This window comes from Sarcophilus harrisii, chromosome 4 (assembly GCF_902635505.1).
Source record: "Sarcophilus harrisii chromosome 4, mSarHar1.11, whole genome shotgun sequence".
NCBI lineage: Eukaryota > Metazoa > Chordata > Mammalia > Dasyuromorphia > Dasyuridae > Sarcophilus > Sarcophilus harrisii.
In genome coordinates this window covers 121175097-121189651 of record NC_045429.1, presented here as the reverse complement: position 1 = coordinate 121189651, position 14555 = coordinate 121175097, and the positions used below count along the sequence as shown (strand labels likewise).

The window sequence follows — 14555 nt, the reverse complement described above, 5'->3', positions numbered from 1 at the left end:
ACATACACACACATATATATTTATATATAAACACTCATTTACAGATATGTTGAAATGGATCTAAAACAATATGACTGACATAATGCAGATTTCTCTTCATTAAATATTTAAATTTGACTTTGTCTGAGATCAATGATTACTAGCTATACTTTTTTTCCTGATAAATTTTACTCCTAATCCTTGTTATGATGTTTTCCTCTTTTTAAAATACTTGCCCATTTCAAAAAAATGAGAGACTACTTTTGTTCTCTGCATCAAAACAAACAAACAAACAAAAAGCATTGAAAGATGCTGGGTGTGTTCAATTTCTAGGGAAACAGCATGACATAAGAGAAAGCACCTTGAATTTCAGGTTCATGAGATACGAGTTTGAATCCTATTTGAGACAGCAGCTGTAATGTCATTTTATCTCTTAAAAAGTCTCAGTTTCCTCATATATAAAATGGGGTTAATATTACTTGCAAAATCTCTACTGAATGAGGTTTTTGAGAGTTGTGCTTTTAAATGTTAAAGATTGATGTAAATAAAGGTTTAATTCTTTCAGTAGTATGGAATGTATTTTGTCTAGACAAACTTACCTGAATTCATTCAGGGAAAGTAAATGCTCTCTTATAGTCTCCACACTCACCTTGGATTTCAGTTTTCAATTTGGCAGTCTTGTACTGCCAAGATGCATAGGCACACCGTCTTGGGCAGTCTTGTATTAGTGTATTCCATATCTCACAATTGATTCCTAAGTTCTTCAGAGAGACCTTGAATGTCCTTTTATCATTTCTACTGACCTCCAGGTGATTACTTGCCTTGTATTAGATCTCTATAAAATAATCTTTTAAGAAAATGTATGTTTGGCATATGAATAAAATAGCAAGCCCATTGAAGTTGGTACTCTTTGAAATAAAGTTTGAATGCTTGGCATTTCAGCTTAGGAAAGGACTTTCGTTTCTGGTACCTTATCTTTCCAAGTGATCTTCAGAATCTTCCTAAATCAATTCAAATGAAAGCAATTCAGTTTTCTGGTATGGTATTGGTATAATATCCAAGTTTCACAGGCAAACAGCATTGAAGTCAGCACAACGGTTTTTAGACCTTTAATTTGCTAGGCAGTCTAATACCCTTTCTCTTCCATACTTTCCTTCTCAAGCATGAGCCAGCTCTGGCAATGCATGTGTTAATCTCATCATCTTTTGGGCTCTGCTTCTTCTTAGACTGCTTTCTTTGCAAATCACTCACACTTCTGCCTCACTATATAAATTTGTTTTTCAGTGAATCTTCATAGCATATCTTCAGCCCATCTATCTACTTCAAATTTCTCACCCAATGCAGCTTCATTGTTACTCAAGCCCAATGCCAAGGGCATGTCTTTGTGGTTCATCTTTTCCTTCTTCACATATTGTGTGAAACAGGGCTTTTTGTATGTTAGAAAGAACATTTGAATGATACTATGGCCTCTTCAGTAACCAAATATCAATACACTAAGGCAGAGATGTCACATTAATCTCTTAATGATCATAAATTTTTTCATAATCATAAATATTTTCTTTAACATGAATTCCTTTGGTAAAGGATGTGAACTTTGAAACCATAAGACTGGTGATATAGTTTTCATGTATGAGTAAAAGAAGATGAACTCCATCAACCAGCCAGCATTTATTAAGCATTGGTTATGTGCAAGTCCTCTGGTAGGTCTTGGTATGATCTTCTCAGAACAAGACTGAAACAAAACCACTAGAGACAGAAATAATTGAGCATTTGTTGAGTTCACTTCTACTTTATGGTTACTTTCAATAATCTTAATTAATCTTTGAAATTTTTTACTCAGTTTTACTAAGAAAAGTGACTTGTTCAGAGTTACACACAAACAGTGATAAAATTCACTTAAATATAGTTCAGTTAACATTTTTCCTTTCTTTGTTCTAATCATAATTCCAAAAAGATGAAAGGTAGAGATAAATAAGGAAAAGAGTCAACTGGGTAGTCATAGAAGGGTGATATTTTCTTAAATCCACCCCAGTTAATATCTAGTCCTTATCTCTTGCTATCATTTACACTTTCATTTGCCCTTGTAATATCCCTATTCTAAAGTTATTGAGGAATCTACACTAGATATTAAGAGTAAATAGAGATATATGATACTTTATCAGACTTTCTCCAATGGATGTCCATTAGCATGCTCTCTGGTCCATTCTTCCTTTCACAGTGTTCACTCATTCATTCAACAAAGATTTATTGAAATATCTATTATTTGGAGAACAATACCAAGATGTTGAAGTGAAGCTAGAATTTTTGTTGAGCTTTCCCAACATACTCTCTACAAAATGTTAAAAAAAAAAAAACAGGTTAAACTGAATTCTAAGTGGAAAAGCCAAGAAAAATCACAGTGAGGTATTTTTCTAAGCTAGGGCAGCATAGGAAGACAGAAAGAGAGATCTGAAAACTCTGGGGTGAATAATAACTGGAAGTTCTGCTAGGTAAAAGTACGACTGGCTGTGGGCTGTGGCTGTTGTAGCAATAAGAACATTGCTACATGTCCCAGAGATGGGAAAGGGGATTGAACACCTGATCAGAAAGAGATTATAAAAGATCTTTATATTAGCACTAGCACTGGAAGTAGGATCAGGTGCCACTTGGCAACTCTTTGTCCATTGCCTAGTTCCAGATTACAATTCTAGGATGGAGAAAAGCATTTGCAATCATAAGGAAGCAAAGACTCTGCATGGTTAAGGCCAGGAGGGCAGAAATGAGACCTCTCCTTGGATCACATCACTTTGTGAACACTGAAAACTTATAAGCTTCCACTGAGCTATGAAAATGGTAGGCTATTAAAAACCAAACCAAAACAAAACCAGAAGCTCAGGATAGACATCCCATCCTTCCCAACCCTCAGCAATGAGCAGAGTTAAACTCTAACATAAAGCCCAAAGTAAAAAAAAAAAAATAGGCTGGGAAATAACAAAAAATTTATCTAATCATAAAAAGCTACTGTGGTGATAGGAAAGCTCAAGACAATGAAGAAGGCAAAGACTTGAAAATGTCAGCAAAGTGAAGCCTCAAAAAAATTCCTAGAAGAGCTAAATAAAGAGATTTTTTTAAAAGACAAAAATGATTTTTTAAAATCTGTATTATTTGCAAAGCACTGTATTAGGAATTATGGGCAATGCAATTGAATCAGAAGGCATCGCCTCCTTTCAAAGAATTTATAATCATATGAATTAGAAACCAGATTTAATAATTAGAAAATGGAAAAGATTTATTTTAAAGGAACATCAGAAATCCTCTAATTCAAGCCATATCTTATGATTAGGTATCACTTTGACCAAATCCTTTCAGATACTTCTCCCTCTATTTGTGTGATTTTTTTTGAACCTGTTTTGAACTTTGCACTTACTGTTAATTTTATCCTTTCATATTTAGCCAATATTTTCAATCCTATAGAGATATTGGATTCCAATTTTTTCTTCCAACATGTCATTTATCTGTAGCACCTTTATGTCTTCAGCAAATTTGATAATTTTGCAATTTTTACTTTGATCCTTAGACATTGATAGAGAAAAAATTAGTCGACTTAAAAATATCTTACTTGTTTATGATTTTGTAACATTCTTTCATCCCAAACCATAGGATGTTAGAGATAAAAAGGATCTGGAGATTATCTATCCTACCCTTTCCTCAGTTTATAGATTAGGAAATAAAATCCAAAGAGAAGTCAAAAGACTTAACCAATGTCACAGAGACAGAGCTATAACTTAGATAGCCTGAATCTCATCCAGTGTCATATCATGTGATTTCTCTAATTAATTGCTATTTAATACTGTTTTTAATATTGTTTTGAAAGTATTTAATGACAGTCCTAAAAGGATAATGCTCACAAGATCATTTCAAAGTGGGAAGCAGAGAGCCTCACTTGGGTATATAAAATATCAAAGACCTCTGGTCTTAAATTCTCACTCTGAGACTTTATACTGATAACTCTCATTTTTTTCATTTCTAGTATTTTCAAAAATGAGTTAATCAGCACTCCTATTTAGCATTTAAGGAAGACTCAGAAAAATATTGACTTTAAAGTCCTTACAAATATAAACTAATTAATATTGCTACTGTATTTGAATAGAGTATATATATATATATATATATATATATATATAATATCCTTTTACAGAAATCAAGAAATTCACCCCACCAGTGGTCAAAACAAAACATTGCTCTCAGTGGAACCCATAGCTACACACCTGGTCTTACTAAAATTCTACTTAAAGTCAAATTTCACCACTTGAGTTATTATTATTATTATTTTCATTTTTCATCTTGCAAATGACTTACAGACTTGCTGGCTCTCTTTGAATCTTCTAGTATTTTGCAATTCAACTTCAAATTCTTTGGCATGGATGTAGCCTTGAGTGTGCCAAAATGAGCAAAGGGTGCTGAGTTTGGGGAAAGACAAATGTCCTGCAAAAAAAGAGTCTATGGCCTAATGATATAGAAGCATGTAGCTGTGTGTTGGCTCATCATATTCAATCATTTCTCATTTTCTCTCCACAGGAGCTTAGAATAAAGCAGGGGAAAAGAAGAGAGCTTGTCAATCAACAGTCTCTCTTCTCCCCTCCTTTTTGAATTTCCAAAGAGTATGACAAAAACAGTAATTATTTTAGTTTTTCTCTTTGCTAGCACACAGTACTTCATAGCTACAGCCTGTAATAATCTTCTCTGGAGACAGAGCATGTGTTAGAGAATGTGTAGGGATGTCTGGCCAGAAATTATTTGTTGAGAGCTTAATTCAGCTTGAGAGAGAACATGGTAGATTAGATAGAAAGCCAGCTTTGGAATCAGAAAGTTCTGGATTCAAATCTTGTCTCTGAGTTAAATTATCTGTGGAACTATGGGAAAGTCAGTGAATCTTTCAATGACCCAAGCAACTCTCTAAGACTATAAATTACAGATGTGTAACAAATCTGCGTCCGAAGAAAGTTTTCTCAAATGGGAGTTGCTTACCCTGATAAAAAAAGCAAGAACAGACAAAGAAATAATTCAGCATTTTCCAAAGGCTCGGAGCAGGATGGGAAGTCAGTAACATACATTTTTGCTAAAGCCTTTTCAAGGTTCAAGGAAAGTCATCAGATATCCATTTGAAATCAACTTAAGAATTCAATAAGGAAAACTATAGAACTTTTTTAAAAATATGAGAAAGACACAATATATGTCTTAATAGGAAGATCATGAATGTGTTATTACAAATTTGTTTACCTTGACTGTAAGCTTCCCTAGGGTAGGGAGTGTGTTTGTTTGCATCGGTAACACAACTTAGAAAAGTGTCTTCTCTAGTTATTTTTCAGGATGATTTGGTTTAATTTGATTTTCTTGCTAAAGTCAATATATAAAGCATATGGCATAAAGACATTGTGAAAATATGCATTTTCATCCATATAAGAACAATCATTTTCTATATATTGAATTTTTAATATTAAATTACTGTGCCGCTCATTTCTGCCTTCTTCTTTTATTTAGCCTCAAAGTCCCACATGGAATTTTAGGAAATGAAATCCTATGAAGTCAATTGCAAAACTGAATTTATTAAAAGAATCTATTAAAATAGCCTTTGTTAATCTATTACATAATCTATTAAGATAGTCCTGTCCAATAGTAGGCATTTCTAGATTACTTCTCCTGCATTGATTTATGTTTATCTACTCCACAATATCAATTGAGCAGCCCAGATATGAAGTATCTTAGAAGTTAAATTCTTACATATACCGCTTTTATAGTAGCAATCTTAAATCATGTTCCTGGCAGACTCCTTAACCACTTATGGTGTTTTAAAGTTGAAGTTCAGGGATGGAAGAGAGAAGGGCTTCTAGAGGTGAACCAGCTTTTGTACTCTGCCCTCTGCCTCCACCTTACCCTCCAGTCCCTAAATTGTTTAGTGCAATTGCTTGTACAAATATAAATTCATCAAAAATCTGTGATTCCATCACTAAAATGCCTCTAATTTTTGAGGCTCAGAGAGAATGTGACATATCTATGATTACATAGCTAGTAGATAGTAGAAGAAGGATTTGAGCTAATGTTTGCTAAATTCAACAACTGATTTAATATACCATCCTGACTTTTAAATACTCTTGTACTTAGTAGGTAATGAATAATGTTTGTAGAATTGAATTAAAATCACCTTTAGAGAAGTAGTATCAGAATTCAAAGTTGAAACCTCACCTATGGCATTTTTTTTGTGAGGAAAACAATGTATAAACTAAAAAGTAAATCTATAGCAGGTGTTCATCCACCAATAATTATCAGAATTATATTTAGCTGAATGACAGTTCCCCAGGTAAAGGCTTGAAGTAGACCTGCCATATACAGAGAAGGGATTTTTCTGAGAGAACAGGCTTGAAAGGATTAGAAAAATTACTTGGGGAGTGGAGGGTGGAAGGGGAAGAGGGACATGATTCAGTGTATCCCAATACTATTTCCCCCTTAAACTTCTCTTCATAATTCTTATCTAAACATTTCCAAAGTCTATCTGAACCCTGAGAAATAAGTTATTGACCACAAATAATAATTTAAGAATAGACCAAGTTCTCCAAAGGCTGTTCTCAAGTGTTTAAATAGGTATTTTTGATCTGTGGGTCTTCCCATCCCATCTTAAAAAAATCAGTCTCAGGACCTAACAATGTTTTCATTTTTCCACAGAAACATTCTATGTTTTCTTCTACTAAAGCTACAGGAAAGGTGTTGCGGGTAGAGAGGGGACCTTTACATCCCAACAGATGTTCAAAGCTAATTGATGACTGCATTCCAAGGTGAGGGGAAACCATACTCTTCAACCTGTGTGGTTTGTGTTAATCTTGTACACAAAACAAATTGGGCATCATTGATATTAGATCTAGGGCAGAAATGTTTCAATAGTTATATATCAAGATATTAAAATGAAACCTCCCTAGGAATATACATTAAGTTTCACATTCAGTGGGACATGCATATGTAGGAAGAGTTTAAAAATCCATCTTCAATCATAATTACTGGTTTATGTTGTGCATATTTTTATTAAATGTGAAAGATGTCTTTTTTTAGCTGACTTCAAACTATTAGCAATTTAATATGTTATATCTTATGTATTGTTTTGATTGGTTTGAAAAATCTTCAGATAAGTATAGTTTAGGACAACATATTGATGACTCAAGTTCTTAGCAGGTTTTGCTTAGGTTTTCAGAAACTGATCAGAAATACTTAAATTTAAAAGTATCATTTTGGGATTCTGGATAATATATTCTTGGACACACATGACTTTAGCCAAGTGACATAAACGTCTGTGAGTCTCTATTTCTCCATCTGCAAAAAAATGACATTGTTGGGCTAGATGACCTTTTAGATATATTCTCATTCTACATCTATATCTTCATTTAACATATATTCCATACAATAAGATGTAACATTTTCTATGCTTTATGCTATACTATGAACCGTCCACCAGAGGGCAAACTTAATCTATTCATTTGCCAAGAGCAGATAGGGACATTTGGTTATCCATAATCCCTGATTGTATCTTATACTTTGCACCCAGGTGTGGGCTTCATGACAGTTGTTTCTGGTTAAGAGAAAATAGTACTGGAGCTGGTTTGCATATACAGGGTTTTCCAGTTCCCTCACTGTGGGCTCCCTTTGCATCCTCAACTTTAAACCAATTCTCCCCACTTCCCTAAACTAAAACCAGATGCCATCTCCTGAAGTGAACAAGTGCTCCTTTCTTTGTTTAGTAGAGGAGTGGTCCAGATGAAATGCCAACAATGTAACACGCACAAAAGAGAGAAAGGGGAAATGTGATTCTGTAGCACCAGAACCACATGGACATGTGAGAGGCTTCATCCGAGACAGCCTAGTAAACCATCAGACAGCCCTTGATGTCCTTCCTAGTCTGGAAAGCATTAAGGGAATTGTTGTCTTTTTGTTTTTGACAGATTGGCAGGCATATGGTACTTGGAGATCCACAGGACTTTATGATTTAGAAAAACACACACATACACAAATGAATTGTTATTTAAAAAATCTGTAGTGTAATGAATCGTTTGGGTCAGGAAATACAAGACTGCCTGACCTCTTTGTTGTCGTTTTCAAAAAAAAAAAAAGAGGCAGAGACATTTCCTAGAGGAGTGTAACATTGATTTGGAAATGGAAACATTGATTTCCCTCAAAGGCAGAGGGAAATATCAAAGTATGGCTTTGGTCTAACCAGGCTCATTTTAACCATCTATAGCAGGTGTTCATAATCTGGAGTTTACATGCTGGTTTTTAAAATATTTCAATCACTGTATTTCAATGTAATTGATTTCCTTTGTAATCCTATGTATTTTATTTTATGCATTTAAAAACATTATTTTGAAATGTAGCCTGTAGACTTCACCAAATTGTCCAGTGTCCTCACATATTCATAGGCAAAATTTGAGAAAATGGACCCTGCTTTGTCTATATTCCTCATGCCTTCCCCACTGTTAAGAACAGAGAAAAGTAAACTTTATAGATTTTATTTTAAACCTTTGGGGTTTACACCTCCTTAACTATTGTCTGTTTAGTGACAACCGCCAAGTATGTCTACTTTAGCACTTGGTTTGTTACGATTTATAAGAACTTGGAGTAATGCCTGTTTGTTGCAAATTTTTGATTAGCTTCCTTTCCAAAAACGATTATTTGCAAGAGCAGATTTTTCTCCTGCAGATGTGTCTCCATGTGTCACTCCATCTCTGCTTCTCTCTCTCTGTCTTTCTCCATCTTTCTATTTTTTTCTTTGCTTTATTCTACTTCCTTGGCTCTATGACTTACAAATTGCTGTGGAATAGATCTTTGGAACAAGTGCTAGACTAGGAAGTCCTCGTGAGCCAGAGTTGATAGAAAACAATAACCTGCCTCTTTTGTTTATATGTATTGCATTATGGGCTGTGAGGTAGGTGATCACCGAGATTCTGCATGGAAGAAGCAGCAGTATGGATGCAGCCTAATTTGTTGGTCTAACTAATGCAGTATCCAAGAGAAAAGAATCTAATTTGAACTGAATTAAAGTCTGAAATGTACTTTTCTTTGTAATGCTCCATTAGATGTGATTACAAAGCATTAGTGGTTTCTTATAAGAACACTCAGGACAGAGAGCTCAGACATGGTACTTGTTTGGTCAGGGAAGGAAATGGTAGCACAGAGGAAAGTAGAAATGACTTCTTCAGGATCTTAGAAACTGGATATCTTGACTTAGTCCTATACTACAACATTTTGTATTCTTTAAAAACCAGACTTTCTCTAGAAGTAGGTCTTTGTCAAAAGCTAGATAAGAAAATGAGAGAGGTTCACTTTTCAAAATTTCATATGCATTATATCTTTGGAACCTTGCAAAACAATAATCAAAAGTTTTGTTTCAATTCAGTGCAATAAATATGAAAAAAAAATCCACTATAGGATTATATGCATAGTAAAAAAGAACTTTGACTTGAGTCAGAGGACTTGGCTTCCAGTTCTACCCATAACATTTACTGCATGACCTTAGGCAAGTCCCTGAGCCTCAGTTTCCTTATCTGTAAAATTAGAGGGTTCAATAAGATGGTTGCTAAGGTCCCTTTTAGATTTAAGTCACTTTTAGCTCTGAATCTATGATCTTATAATTTTAAAACATGCTGTTGGATTTTTAGGACATCACTTCAGACACTAGCACACCTGAATAATCTTACACAAGTCATTTAACCTTTTTTGCAGATCAGTTTTCCCCTTTGTAAAAATAAAGGGGATGGACTTCTAATGCTCTTTACAACCTTAAATCTATAATTCTTTTATGTGGAAGTCAACAAGTGTGATATGGAAAATAAAAAAAGTTTAAAATGGTACAACCCCTACCTTTTAAAAAGCATATAAATGAATAAGGAAAGAAGGAAATAAACTAACACCTCTACAGATGTACCTAAGTCAGGAAAAACTATATGTCAAAAGACCATATGTCGTATTTATAATGCATGCACTTTACATACATATATATATATATATATATATACACACACATATATTTATATGTGTATATATATTTTGACATGTCTCTTTCACTGATTGGAATGTTATTTTAAGGGCAGGGATTATGGTGGTTGATTGTTTTGTTTTGTTTTGTTTTGTTTTGCCTTTCTTTGTATCACTAGACTTTAGCACAATGCCTGGCTCAGAGGAAGTACTTAATCAGTGTTTGTGGACTGACATCACTGCTTCCATTTCATTGATGTAGTACTTGAGGCATAATTCAATAATTTGCCCAAAGTTATATAGCAATTAAATGGCAGAGGCAGAATCAATTGCCTCTCAATCAAAGGTGTTTCCTACTACACTCTACTATTTATCATTGGTATTAAAGCCTAAATTCAAGTTATTTTCATTGCCAAATCCATCTTACATCCACTGACTGCTCAGTAGGTTCTATAGTAGCTGGGGGAGGTAGATAAAGAAAAATAATACTATTACATTCTCAAGAATACATAAGCACTTCCCTGAACTTCTAAGTTCATTTAGGCTGTAATCATTTGAGGGAAGGAAAAGAGGCCATTTAGTTTCTTCTTGGCCTTGAATGAGGTTATGTTCAAGCTCAGAAACATGAGGACTAATGGGAGAGTCTGGCTCTTCTATTTCCCTTAGGCACTCTCTCTCCTTTGAAAAAATGTATTAGACAAAGGATATGTAGAGACTTGAAGCTTTTTGTTGGGCTGTGAAAAACATTCCTTTTAGAAATGGGATCTAGTCCCTTGACGCTGAGTCATCAGCAATCAAATCCACCTGCTTCTTGTCCAGCCACAGAGCACTGTGCAAGGCACATGCTGTCTGTGGTTTTTTATCAGTATTGCTCATTCACCATAAAAGGTTAATTGTCTATTCTGCTTTCTTTTTTCATCTAAAAATGCACTTTGGGGTTCACCAATAGCACCCTTGTTGGTGAGATTTGCATGTTAATTTCTTTCTCTTATAATTAGTTAACCCAGGTTTCCTTCAACCAGCCTTTTCCCTCATCTTACATTAATAGGAAATTTCCTCATGGAGAGAATGAATTTAAAGGAGTCTTTAACTGAGGTTGGCAGAAAGTCATATAGGTTTCTTTTAAGACAAAAATTAGTCTGTGACTATTTAACAGAAGCACATGTAGATCTGTGCTCCATTCTCTTCTTAATTTCTTTGGATATGGGTTTGTTGCATACGTTGATCACATTCAAGAAATGTTTGCACCTTCTTGCTTAATATAATTTTAGGAGAAAAAAAATCCTACAAAACCACAATGAGGGGAGGGACATGCACTGATATTCTTGCCAAGAAAAAAATTATCACTAGATGTCACCATGAAATAAAGGTATGAAGTGACTTACATCTTAAGATTTTAGTCTTTTAAGATCATATAATTTTTTTTTTAATTTAATAGCCTTTTATTTACAGGATATATACATGGGTAACTTTACAGCATTAACAATTGCCAAACCTCTTGTTCCAATTTTTCACCTCTTACCCCCCCCCCCCTAGATGGCAGGATGACCAGTAGATGTTAAATATATTAAAATATAAATTAGATACACAATAAGTATACCTGACCAAAACGTTATTTTGCTGTAGAAAAAGAATCAGACTCTGAAATATTGTACAATTAGCTTGTGAAGGAAATCAATGCAGGTGTGCATAAATATAGGGATTGGGAATTCAATGTAATGGTTTTTAGTCATCTCCCAGAGTTCTTTTTCTGGGCATAGCTAATTCAGTTCATTACTGCTTCATTAGAAATGATTTGGTTGATCTCGTTGCTGAGGATGGCCTGATCCATCAGAACTGGTCATCATATAGTATTGTTGTTGAAGTATATAATGATCTCCTGGTCCTGCTCATTTCACTCAGCATCAGTTCATGTAAGTCTCTCTTTTTTTTTTTTTTATTTTTTATTTAATAGCCTTTTATTTACAGGATATATACATGGGTAACTTTACAGGATTAACAATTGCCAAACCTCTTGTTCCAATTTTCCCTCTTACCCTCCCCTCCCTAGATGGCAGGGTGACCAGTAGATGTTAAATATATTAAAATATAACTTAGATACACAATAAGTATACATGACCAAAACATTATTTTGCTGTACAAAAAGAATCAGACTCTGAATTATTGTACAATTAGCTTGTGAAGGAAATCAAAATGCATGTGTGCATAAATATAGGGATTAGAATTCAATGCAATGGTTTTAGTCATCTCCCAGAGTTCTTTTTCTGGGCATAGCTAGTTCAGTTCATTACTGCTCCATTAGAAATGATTTGGTTGATCTGTTGCTGAGGATGGCCTGATCCATCAGAACTGGTCATCATCTAGTATTGTTGTTGAAGTATATAATGATCTCCTGGTCCTGCTCATTTCACTCAGCATCAGTTCAGTTAAGTCTCTCCAGGCCTTTCTGAAATCATCCTGTTGGTCATTTCTTACAGAACAGTAATATTCCATAATTTTCATATACCACAATTTATTCAGCCATTCTCCAACTGATGGACATCCATTCAGTTTCCAGTTTCTAGCCACTACAAAAGGGCTGCCACAAACATTCGTGCACATACAGGTCCCTTTCCCTTCTTTATAATCTCTTTGGGATATAATCCCAGTAGTAACACTGCTGGATCAAAGGGTATGCACAATTTGATAACTTTTGAGCATAGTTCCAAACTACTCTCCAAAATGGTTGGATTGTTCACAACTCCACCAACAATGCATCAATGTCCCAGTTTTCCGCATCCCTCCAACAATCATCATTATTTTTCCTGTCATCTTAGCCAATCTGACAGGTGTGTAGCGTATCTTAGAGTTGTCTTAATTTGCATTTCTCTGATTAATAATGACTTGGAGCATCTTTTCATATGACTAGAAATAGTTTCAATTTCTTCATCTGAGAATTGTCTGTTCATATCCTTTGACCATTTTTCAATTGGAGAATGGCTTGATTTTTTATAAATTAGAGTTAATTCTCTATATATTTTGGAAATGAGGCCTTTATCAGAACCTTTGACTGTAAAAATATTTTCCCAGTTTATTGCTTCCCTTCTAATCTTGTCTGCATTAGTTTTTTTTTTATTTAATAGCCTTTTATTTACAGGATATATACATAGGTAACTTTACAGCATTAACAATTGCCAAACCTCTTGTTCCAATTTTTCACCTCTTACCCCCCCCTCCCCTAAATGTCAGGATGACCAGTAGATGTTAAAATATATTAAAATATAACTTAGATACACAATAAGTATACATGACCAAAACATTATTTTGCTGTACAAAAAGAATCAGACTCTGAATTATTGTACAATTAGCTTGTGAAGGAAATCAAAAATGCAGGTGTGCATAACTATAGGGATTGGGAATTCAATGTAATGGTTTTAGTCATCTCCCAGAGTTCTTTTCTGGGTATAGCTAGTTCAGTTCATTACTGCTCCATTAGAAATGATTTGGTTGATCTCGTTGCTGAGGATGGCCTGATCCATCAGAACTGGTCATCATCTAGTATTGTTGTAGAAGTATATAATGATCTCCTGGTCCTGCTCATTTCACTCAGCATCAGTTAGTGTAAGTCTCTCCAGGCCTTTCTGAAATCATCCTGTTGGTCATTTCTTACAGAACAGTAATATTCCATAATTTTCATATACCACAATTTATTCAGCCATTCTCCAACTGATGGACATCCATTCAGTTTCCAGTTTCTAGCCACTACAAAAGGGCTGCCACAAACATTCGTGTACATACAGGTCCCTTTCCCTTCTTTATAATCTCTTTGGGATATAATCCCAGTAGTAACACTGCTGGATCAAAGGGTATGCACAGTTTGATAACTTTTTGAGCATAGATCCAAACTACTCTCCAAAATGGTTGGATTCGTTCACAACTCCACCAACAATGAATCAATGTCCCAGTTTTCCCACATCCCCTCCAACAATCATCATTATTTTTTCCTGTCATCTTAGCCAATCTGACAGGTGTGTAGTGGTATCTTAGAGTTGTCTTAATTTGCATTTCTCTGATTAATAATGACTTGGAGCATCTTTTCATATGACTAGAAATAGTTTCAATTTCTTCATCTGAGAATTGTCTGTTCATATCCTTTGACCATTTTCAATTGGAGAATGGCTTGATTTTTATAAATTAGAGTTAATTCTCTATATATTTTGGAAATGAGGCCTTTATCAGAACCTTTGACTGTAAAAATATTTTCCCAGTTTATTGCTTCCCTTCTAATCTTGTCTGCATTAGTTTTGTTTGTGCAAAAACTTTTCAGTTTGGTATAATCGAAATTTTCTATTTTGTGATCAGTAATGATCTCTAGTTCTGCTTTGGTCATAAAGACCTTCCCCTTCCACAGGTCTGAGAGGTAAACTATCCTATGTTCCTCTAATTTAAGATCATATAATTTTAGAACTAAAAGGGATCTCGGTGCTCCTCTAGGTCAATGACCTCATTCTTTCAGAGCAGAAAATTGAGATCCAGAGAGGTAAGATGACTGGTTCAACTTTAAACAGTCAGTTACTGGCAGAACTCATTTCTCCTCATTTCTA

At 34.5% G+C, this 14555-nt stretch overlaps 1 long non-coding RNA gene across 1 annotated transcript in view; it reads left to right on the top strand.

The window, feature by feature from the left end:
- Positions 1–14555, top strand: part of LOC116419121 — a 49764-nt gene that overhangs the window by 13122 nt on the left and 22087 nt on the right. Inside the window, exon 2 of the long non-coding RNA XR_004229385.1 lies at positions 6679–6788. This is a non-coding gene — a long non-coding RNA (uncharacterized LOC116419121). The remainder of the gene's footprint in view (positions 1–6678; positions 6789–14555) is intronic.